The 8,177-nt window shown below is 48.3% G+C and overlaps 1 pseudogene; it reads left to right on the top strand.

The window, feature by feature from the left end:
- Positions 1–1,051: 1,051 nt before the first annotated feature.
- LOC144141669 (uncharacterized) lies at positions 1,052–2,607 on the top strand (annotated as a pseudogene).
- Positions 2,608–8,177: the final 5,570 nt, after the last annotated feature.

Raw genomic sequence — 8,177 nt, 5'->3', positions numbered from 1 at the left:
CACGTTCGTTACGACAGTTTAAGTTCAGGATTACAGCCGATTTGCTTCTTCTTCGCTGCCTCAACAACCTTTACTAGATCATTGTTGCTATATAAGTGTGAGCTTCCTTCATTTTTTTGGAAGTGATAATCCTTGGACATCACCTCGGTAGGGCGTACGCTATGACGTGTCGTTCTCGTTCCGAGCGAGTGTTGCCATGATTATGGCGAATGCTGGCGTCTTTCTCTTTCCGAGAAAGCCTAGAGAGAGAGAAAATCTTTAATGATACTGCCGATGTCAGCCGGGCTAAGCTGCCTGGCTTGCTACGCCGGATAAATGCGGTGCCAATGATGTTTATACAGATGAAGAGGAGGACATATAATTTTCAGTATTTACAAAGTCTGGTCGAGACCTGTGTTTTTTAAGTACGCCTACAAGGATTTTGTAGCACGGGAGGCACGTTAGGAGAATTCCAAGGACCTAGTACTTCCATCAGTTCTAGTTCTATTGAGAGGGGCCGGCCCCAAGACAGTGCGAGGAACGCTCTCTGCGCTCTAAATCACGCACAATCACAGATGAGGTGTTGCAGATATTCACGCACATCACACTGTGGGCGCTGCCACGATTACGGCGAATGTTGGATTTATTCTTTTGGCCTATCTAAACCAATCCCTCTCTGTCGCGGTAGGCTTGTTTTGGCCAATATTGGCCAATCTGCCTGAGTGGTTATGCTCGACATTCTTGGTACCTGGGGTCTGCGTATAGGCGTTTCCTAGTCAGCACAGCCAAGCGACGCATGGCGCCATCTAGGGGCATGTTTGAAGCTATATGTGCACGTGCTTGTTTCCCTCAATTTAATCGCTCAGAGCAGCTTGGTCTGATAGTGTAGACACGCATTCCAATATAGAACGGGCAATATGTATATTCGTTTGAATACTTCTGTTCCGAATACCGCACGTTTGGTGAGAACCAACTAAACTATGCGTGTCTGATTCGGTTGAACAGGTGGCCCTTATCCAAATTGACCTTGCGAAAGCATTTGATCGGGTGTCTCACGACTTTTTATTTGCACTTTTGGAAGCGGCTAATGTAGGTGATGTGCTATATAGAGGCATTCAGCTTTGCTACAAGAATTGTAGTACACAACTTGTCGTCAATCGCATCCTCTCGAAGCCAGTTCAGATCAGATCGTCTGTTAGACAGGGCTGTCCTCTATCGCCGCGACTGTTTGCACTGTACATAGAGCCTCTTTGTGTTAGCATACAAAAGAGCCAAAGAGTACGTGGTTTTTCGTTAGCGTCATGTGAAGTTAAAGTTCTTGCGTATGCTGATGACATTGCCTATTTTTGTGTTGACAAGCGTAGTGTTCACGAAGCCCTTGCATTGACTAAGGAGTTTTGTGACGTGTCTGGAGCGGTCATGAATATGGAGAAAACTAAGGGGTTTTGGCTTGGCCTGTGGGGAACCCAACCTTCCAAATTTGCAGGTATTAATTGGGACGGCACACCGCTTGAGTACCTTGGCGTGCCTTTGCACCAAATAAGGAACTCAGGACCACACTGGTCTTCAGCACTCACGCATGTCTAGCGTGCCTCGCAGGCATGGATGGGGCGAGAACTTTCTGTATTTGCCCGTGCGCAAGTCGTCAATGTCTTCTTGGAAGCAAAGCTTGTTTATGTGCTTCAGGTACTGCACTGTGCGCGGGCGAACGTCCAGGCTCTACATAGAGTGTTGGCTACCTTCGTTTGGGGATCTGAATGGGAGCCAATGCGCAGAGATAATTTGTTTCTTCCTTTACGGTCTGGTGGTGTTGGGTTAATGCATTTGTTTGTGCACCAACTTGTGTCTCGGTTTTTCTTCTACAAGTCGGCGGAGCATCCATTTTTACGTACTGTAATTCAAGAGCGCATAAGTTATCATTTGCCGTTTCTCCTTGTTTCTACGGGTGAGGTGAACCAAAAGCCGCCATGGGGTTTTCTAAAAGAAGTTGTAGATACTTTTCATTTCCTTACTGCGCGGTTTTCTCTGGAGTACCTGTTTAGTCTTTCAAGTACGGCTATGACGAACACTTATTTTCATAATCTATTCCCCGTGCCTCTTTATCGCCAGCCATACTTGCGGGACCATGCGAATAATGTTTTAGACCGTGTCAAGCGTATGTGCGTGCCGCCAAATGCCAAAACGTTTTTCTTTAAGCTTCATTCGCAAACGCTTCCAGTTAAAACATGGCTGCGAGACAAAGGAATGTCGATCCCTTGGTCAGACAATTGCCTCTTGTGCAACCAACCAGAAACTATTGACCACTGTTTTGTGCTGTGCCGTGACGCGGTGTTTTTCTGGGACGATTTGCAACGGACACTAAAAAAGGACATTGACATCACCCCATACACCATTCGCTTCGTGCCATTTGAGGACGTTAATCGGGTGCCATATGACGTTTTTGTGCTCCTAGGTTTGTTTAGCTTGTGGAAGTGCCGCATGACTGATCGGCATGGTGAACCCCCTAGGCCGACCAAGGTCATTTTTCGGGAACAGGCGGCGTTGGTACGGAGCGTTTATATTGCGCAGAGTGATCCACCAGAGTGGCTGCATCTTTTGGATGCGTGCGTTTGCTTGCCTGAGTTTTGAATTGGTGCCGACCTTTGTTAGACTGACGTGCTTACCCTTTGCTGTCTGTTAGTGTTTATATTGTGTGTCAATTGTCTTGGCTGACTTCTCTCTAAAATTTCTATGTATTAAAGAAAAAAAAAATTGGTCTGATAGTGTAGTAGTTCCGCTTGTGCGACGCGAGCATCCTAACCCGGGTTCAAATCTCGTTACCGCTTTTTTTATTTTCAAAGGTTTGTCATATTTGAATGTCAACAATTTTTTATCACGCATATAATCTATTTATGACGTCTTTATGCATTATAAATGCGATTTCGGGTATTTTTGTTGCCTTTTAGCCAGTTTCAGCTACTGCTTCGTGTACGTTTTTGCGGGTTTGCCCCTTTTAGATCGTCTTCGCTTATATCTGCTGAATATTTTTTACACCGTGGTTTTCAGCTATTGCAGGTCCGTTTTGGCTGTTATTTATTGCAGTTCGAGTGGTTTATGCTGTGATATAACCCCCATAAGCAAGCTCTGGTGGCGGCTGGCTGTACTGACTAGGAAACGCATATACACCCCAGGGTCTAGGTGCTCTAGCTGATCGCTGCAGCCATGGCTACAGGGCCGTCCGACGACATTCCAATATTTAAGGCTAGGATAGCACCGGCCAAAGCGTCTGTCATCGTAGCGTAGGTGATCCGTTTTAGCTTCGCGATCCCGAGAACGGTGGTTTCAGACCGGCTCTTGCCTCTGTTATTCATTTTTTCATCTTTAAATTTTTAAAGAAAAGCTTTCTACGACCACCAGGCAACTGCTTTTTCGTGGCGTGCGGGACAAGAAACTCCCAACGTGGCGGGGTAGGTGGAGGGCTCTTTTCACTCACGTAGCTCAGTGTAGATGGCACGGCGATAGGGCGCTATTACCCAGCGTTCCCCGTGCTCCCCCCGGCGGGCGCGTCGGCGGGTCCCTTCCTTCAAATTTGTCGTCTGCTTTAGTGACGGTGTTGTGCCTGTTTTCGCGCAGCTTCGCGTCCATTGCGCACTTACTTCGGACGGCTTGATAAACTTGTTCGACAGCAACTCTGGGTAACCCGGACCCGACGAAATTAAGTGCTCGTACGGCAAAGATACGTTAAGGATTGGTTTGCAGGCGGGAAAACAAAATGTAGGGACCCCTTAGAGGCATCTTGTCGATAAAGAAACGCCACCTTTTGCGCACTGCTTGTCAAGATTGGGACTGTGTTTTCTGCTGAATACCAATTCGGTTGGGTTATAAAGGGGCCCTGAAAGGCGTTTTGAGCACACTAAATGAACTAGCACAATCGTTAGATTGGGTCGTCAACGTCATCTGTGCCAACTACTCTTTTACGTGCTGCGGAAAGCTCACACTTTTGTTGCAAAGTTTGTCGCTTTTTTCTCACCCTTCCCTTCGTGTTTTTGGACGCCGCCATCTTCACATGTCTACGTCATTGATTCCCAGATGTTCGTCATGAGCTAGACATCCTGCTATTCGGCGGCTTTTTCGCGCACTCCCGGCAAAGAGATGAGTCGTCTGCTCAGCGTCGGCTCGCCGGCTGATCCGCCGGCGGAGTACCGGAGTGCCTGGACATTTTACGACAAACGAAACAAGTGTAAACAAACGCTTAACCGTTTTATTGAATGCAACACCGCCATAACACGACATGGATATCCTCTTACCTGAGTACGTTTCCTACAGAAAGCGTTGAAGCCCCGTGGCACTTCTTTCGTGCAATCGCAGAGAACGCCCTAAGCCGAATGCCCGGGTTTGACGCAAACATTTTGTTCAACTTCAAAACAATCCAGAGATTCGTTTCGAACGAACACAACGTCACAACATGCGTTGCAAGTCTGAACCGCAATTGACAGACGATGGGTTGCCTCCTCCTGCCCGTCGTAAATTAGGCACTCACCTCGCGCGGTTTGCGGGGACGAAGAGCAAGTCACTTAACTCTGGCGCACAAGCTGAGATCGCTTTTAGCCCCGAACACTGCACATACCTCATGCGAGGTTGAGTCGTACGTCGCTCGAGAAAGATAATCCAGACCATGGGAAGCACTATCCACCCGCAGAAGCACAACGTCGCATTTCATCGCGAAACGCAACAAGCCACAAACCGCTCTAGAAATCAGTTACGGTTCCATGATCCCGGTTCAGCTCGGGGCCCTACCTCGCGACATGTGGGCACTGAAGGCGTACCACTCACTCCCATTGAAAGTGCGAGATGCGTTTGGCATTACAGGAGGCGATGGTGTGTGTGTGTTGTGGACACTTCCCAATGGGAGTGAGTGGTACGCCTGCAGTGCCCACATGTCGCGAGGTAGGGCCCCGAGCTGAACCGGGATCATGCAACCGTAACTGACTTCTAGAGTGGTTTGTGCCTTGTTGCCAAGGCAACCGATGTTTGAGATTGTCAAAGAAATGGCGCTCGCTCCAGCGCTAGTAAGCTCAGAGCCGTGGCGGGGCATGTTTTGCAAACGTTGCCGCTCTCCACCACGCGTCGCCCCAAGCTGAACATGGTCACATGATTGAAGCGTTTTGTGCACGGGTTCTGTATTGGTTTAAAATGTCTTTTTCACATGCCGCCGGCAGGAATTACCACTACCGCAAAATAAGACCCGGCACCAGCGGGGCCACATCCGATACGGCACTTTTTGAATAAACAGTGCGCGGTGCATCAAAGGGAACGAGCGCACGATCCTACCCGTGCGGCTGCGAGTTCGCCGCTGATAAAAAGTCACGTGCCGCCGATAGCATCTGCAGCAACGTACACCGCGAAAGGGCAAGGCCAGCCCGCAGCACACATGCGGCCAGATTTTTCGTTCGCTTTTCCAGCCTTGAGCGGAGTGCGGGATTCATGGTGTCAACAAAGCTTGCCCGTAGCAGACGGCAGTCTGAGCAGCGCAATAGCGGAAGTACGTCACCGCTGAGGAGCGCAGCATCATGGGAGGGAAGGCATGCGCGCCGTCAACAGCGAAGAATAAGTTGAAAGGAGGAGGAAACGCGGCGCGACGATAATGCGCTTTTTTTTATTTACGATTTCTCAGCTAATACTCATCGCTTTAACAAAATTCTTGCGGGAGGAGATTGCTAATACATTGCTTTATTTGGTTACATGTACATTCATGCATCGGCGGAAGGTATTTGGACCCCTTTAACTGGTGTTACAAAAGGCGAATGTAGCATGGTTCTGATAAATAACGATTTTAAGAGTTCCGTCAGCTTTCTCGCAATTCTCAAACTTACAAAACTATTTAGTTTAAATCTGTATAAATGGGATCACTAAGCTGACATGCCGGATTGTTTCGGTGGCTCGAGCCCGGCCGTGGCCGACGCTGCTGCGTTCGGGACGGCGCCCCCACGAATTCCAGGTAGACCGTCTCTAGAGTGCCGTCCGACGGTATCATATCACTCCACTATATCGAAGTACACCGGCGTTTTATAGCAAAACTGCCGCGTCTGGCACTACATCGCTCTAGATAACGTAAAGCTAGGCAACCTAACCTAAACATATATGGCCTAACGCACGCAAATTATTTCAAACACCAAAACCTAAGCCATAAAACTAAATTGGCTTTAATCCACGCTGTGAAGGCGTTTGGAAAGCAAAGCAAAAAAAAAAAAAACCACTACAATTCTACATGCGACGTCACTTGATATCACACACGTGGTTCTACAAAGAGTGAAACCAGATATTTTGCCAGCAGTTACCTGGAAGGCTGTGTCTAGAGTGCCGTCCGACGATATACTATATCGACGTCCACCGGCGTTTTATGACAAAATGGCCGCGTCTGGCACTACATCGCTGTAGATAGCGTAAAGCTAGGCAATCTTACCTGAACATAACATAACATGACCTAATGCACGCAAGGAAATCATTTGAAACACCAAAACAAATCTAATTCATAAAATATAGTTTAATTGAAAGGTTAAAAAGAAAAAAAAAGACATCCGACGCAAGAACCGGTATGGAACCAACGTCCTTGGGACCGAGAAGCTAAGACGATTCAACACAACTTTTTTTTTTTTTCCTTTTTTTCCTTTTCCTTTTTTTTCCTTTACCTATGCAACACAACGAAAGACGCTTTGGGCGGTCTTAAATGTTCGAATGTCGCCGGACGGCACACTAGCCTAGCAGCGATCAGCTAAAGTGCCGCCGGACGGCACTCTAGACACTGCGCGGACAATAAAGTTTACCTGACGTGGCTGACATGAATAATTTCAGATAACCAATGGGCGGATTTCACCCATTGGTAGAAATCGACGTAAAGCGAAGCTTTGGATGATGTTTATATTATCAGTAATTTTAGTGCTCCGAATTGCCCAATGGAGCTCAAGTAGCTCCGTTTGAAACCACTTCACGGGCGTCGTGACAGAATTATGTTGGGACGAAAGTACTATACGTGCGGCGTCTTCGTTGGCTCGTTGCGCGCGCCGTGGTGGATCAGTGGCTGTTGTGCTGCTGAGCCCAAGGACACGAGTTCGTTTCCCGGCTGCGGTGGTGGCGGCTTTTCCGATGGAGGCGAAAACGCCCATGGGTTCGAGATTTCGGCGCACGTTAAAGATCCCCAGGTGGTCAAAATTAACAAAAGCTTGATGTGGGCGAGTTGGTACATACTGCTAAAAATTAAGCGGCGCTAAAACAGGGATGAGAGGAACACGTAACTCATAACACGGTGCCAAGCTTTGGTCAAAATTAATTCGGAGCCCTCCACTACGGCTCGCCTCATCGGTTGTGTAGCGTTGACGCGTTAAGCCTCATAACCAATCTGCTCGCTCGTCGCTTCTGGGAGTAGTTCCGACGACGCCTGTCACCTTTCATTGCCTGGAAAGTTTGTTGTTCTGAATCACGTGCCGGATCCAGCATACCCAGCATTCATTCGTGGTCTTCGCCGCCTTTCGTTGTTAACGAAGACGTCCCTGTTCAGCGTGACACTCCTTTCCTCGACGCGCCAGGCGCTTTTTCCCATAAGAGCGGTCGGTCCCAAGTAGCGTGAGCCGGAGTTTACAGCCTGCTCGGGATGTAAATCTGGACCATTAGCTCCTCCGTTGGAAGCCGCCTACCTAACACTTGAAGAGTAAAGAAAAGTTTATCTCCGATCCGGAATTGCCACCCGTGGGTCAGTTTCCCTCGCGGCATCTAGAATTCTCTTGAAAAATCCCCCGGTCGAATTGACGGCGTTGCTTGAAGTCTTCGACGCGATTCTTAAAGCGTGTAGGTAATGGATATTAAAAAAAAAAGCGACATAACATGTTTCGCTTTGTGGCGGTAAGTATCAGTGTACTATTATGAGCAATATGAAAGAGAACACAGGCACGCGTAGAAAACACCCTCAGACCCAGCTATCAGTGATACGCAGCGGGCGTCGTCAGAAACAAAGTGTAAAGGGGGACGCTGTTCTAACAACTGTTCCCATTCTCGCCGTGCGTCTTATCGGCTGTCGGACGATACCATATTATCGGCGAAATGAGGTAAACTGCTGCTTTGTAGAAATGCCAGCGTGGTGGGAGTGGCAACAGTTAGTGGAACAGCTCCCTCTTTTCCCCCTTTGTTTTTCACAGCGCCACCCGCGTACCGCTCCGAGTCTGTTT

This window comes from Haemaphysalis longicornis, unplaced genomic scaffold, assembly GCF_048455015.1.
Source record: "Haemaphysalis longicornis isolate Haplotype H1 unplaced genomic scaffold, Haemaphysalis longicornis Haplotype H1 scaffold_6, whole genome shotgun sequence".
In the NCBI taxonomy this organism is placed as follows: domain Eukaryota; kingdom Metazoa; phylum Arthropoda; class Arachnida; order Ixodida; family Ixodidae; genus Haemaphysalis; species Haemaphysalis longicornis.
Note: the sequence above shows the minus strand (reverse complement) of the source record. Positions and strands in the feature narration are given on the sequence as shown.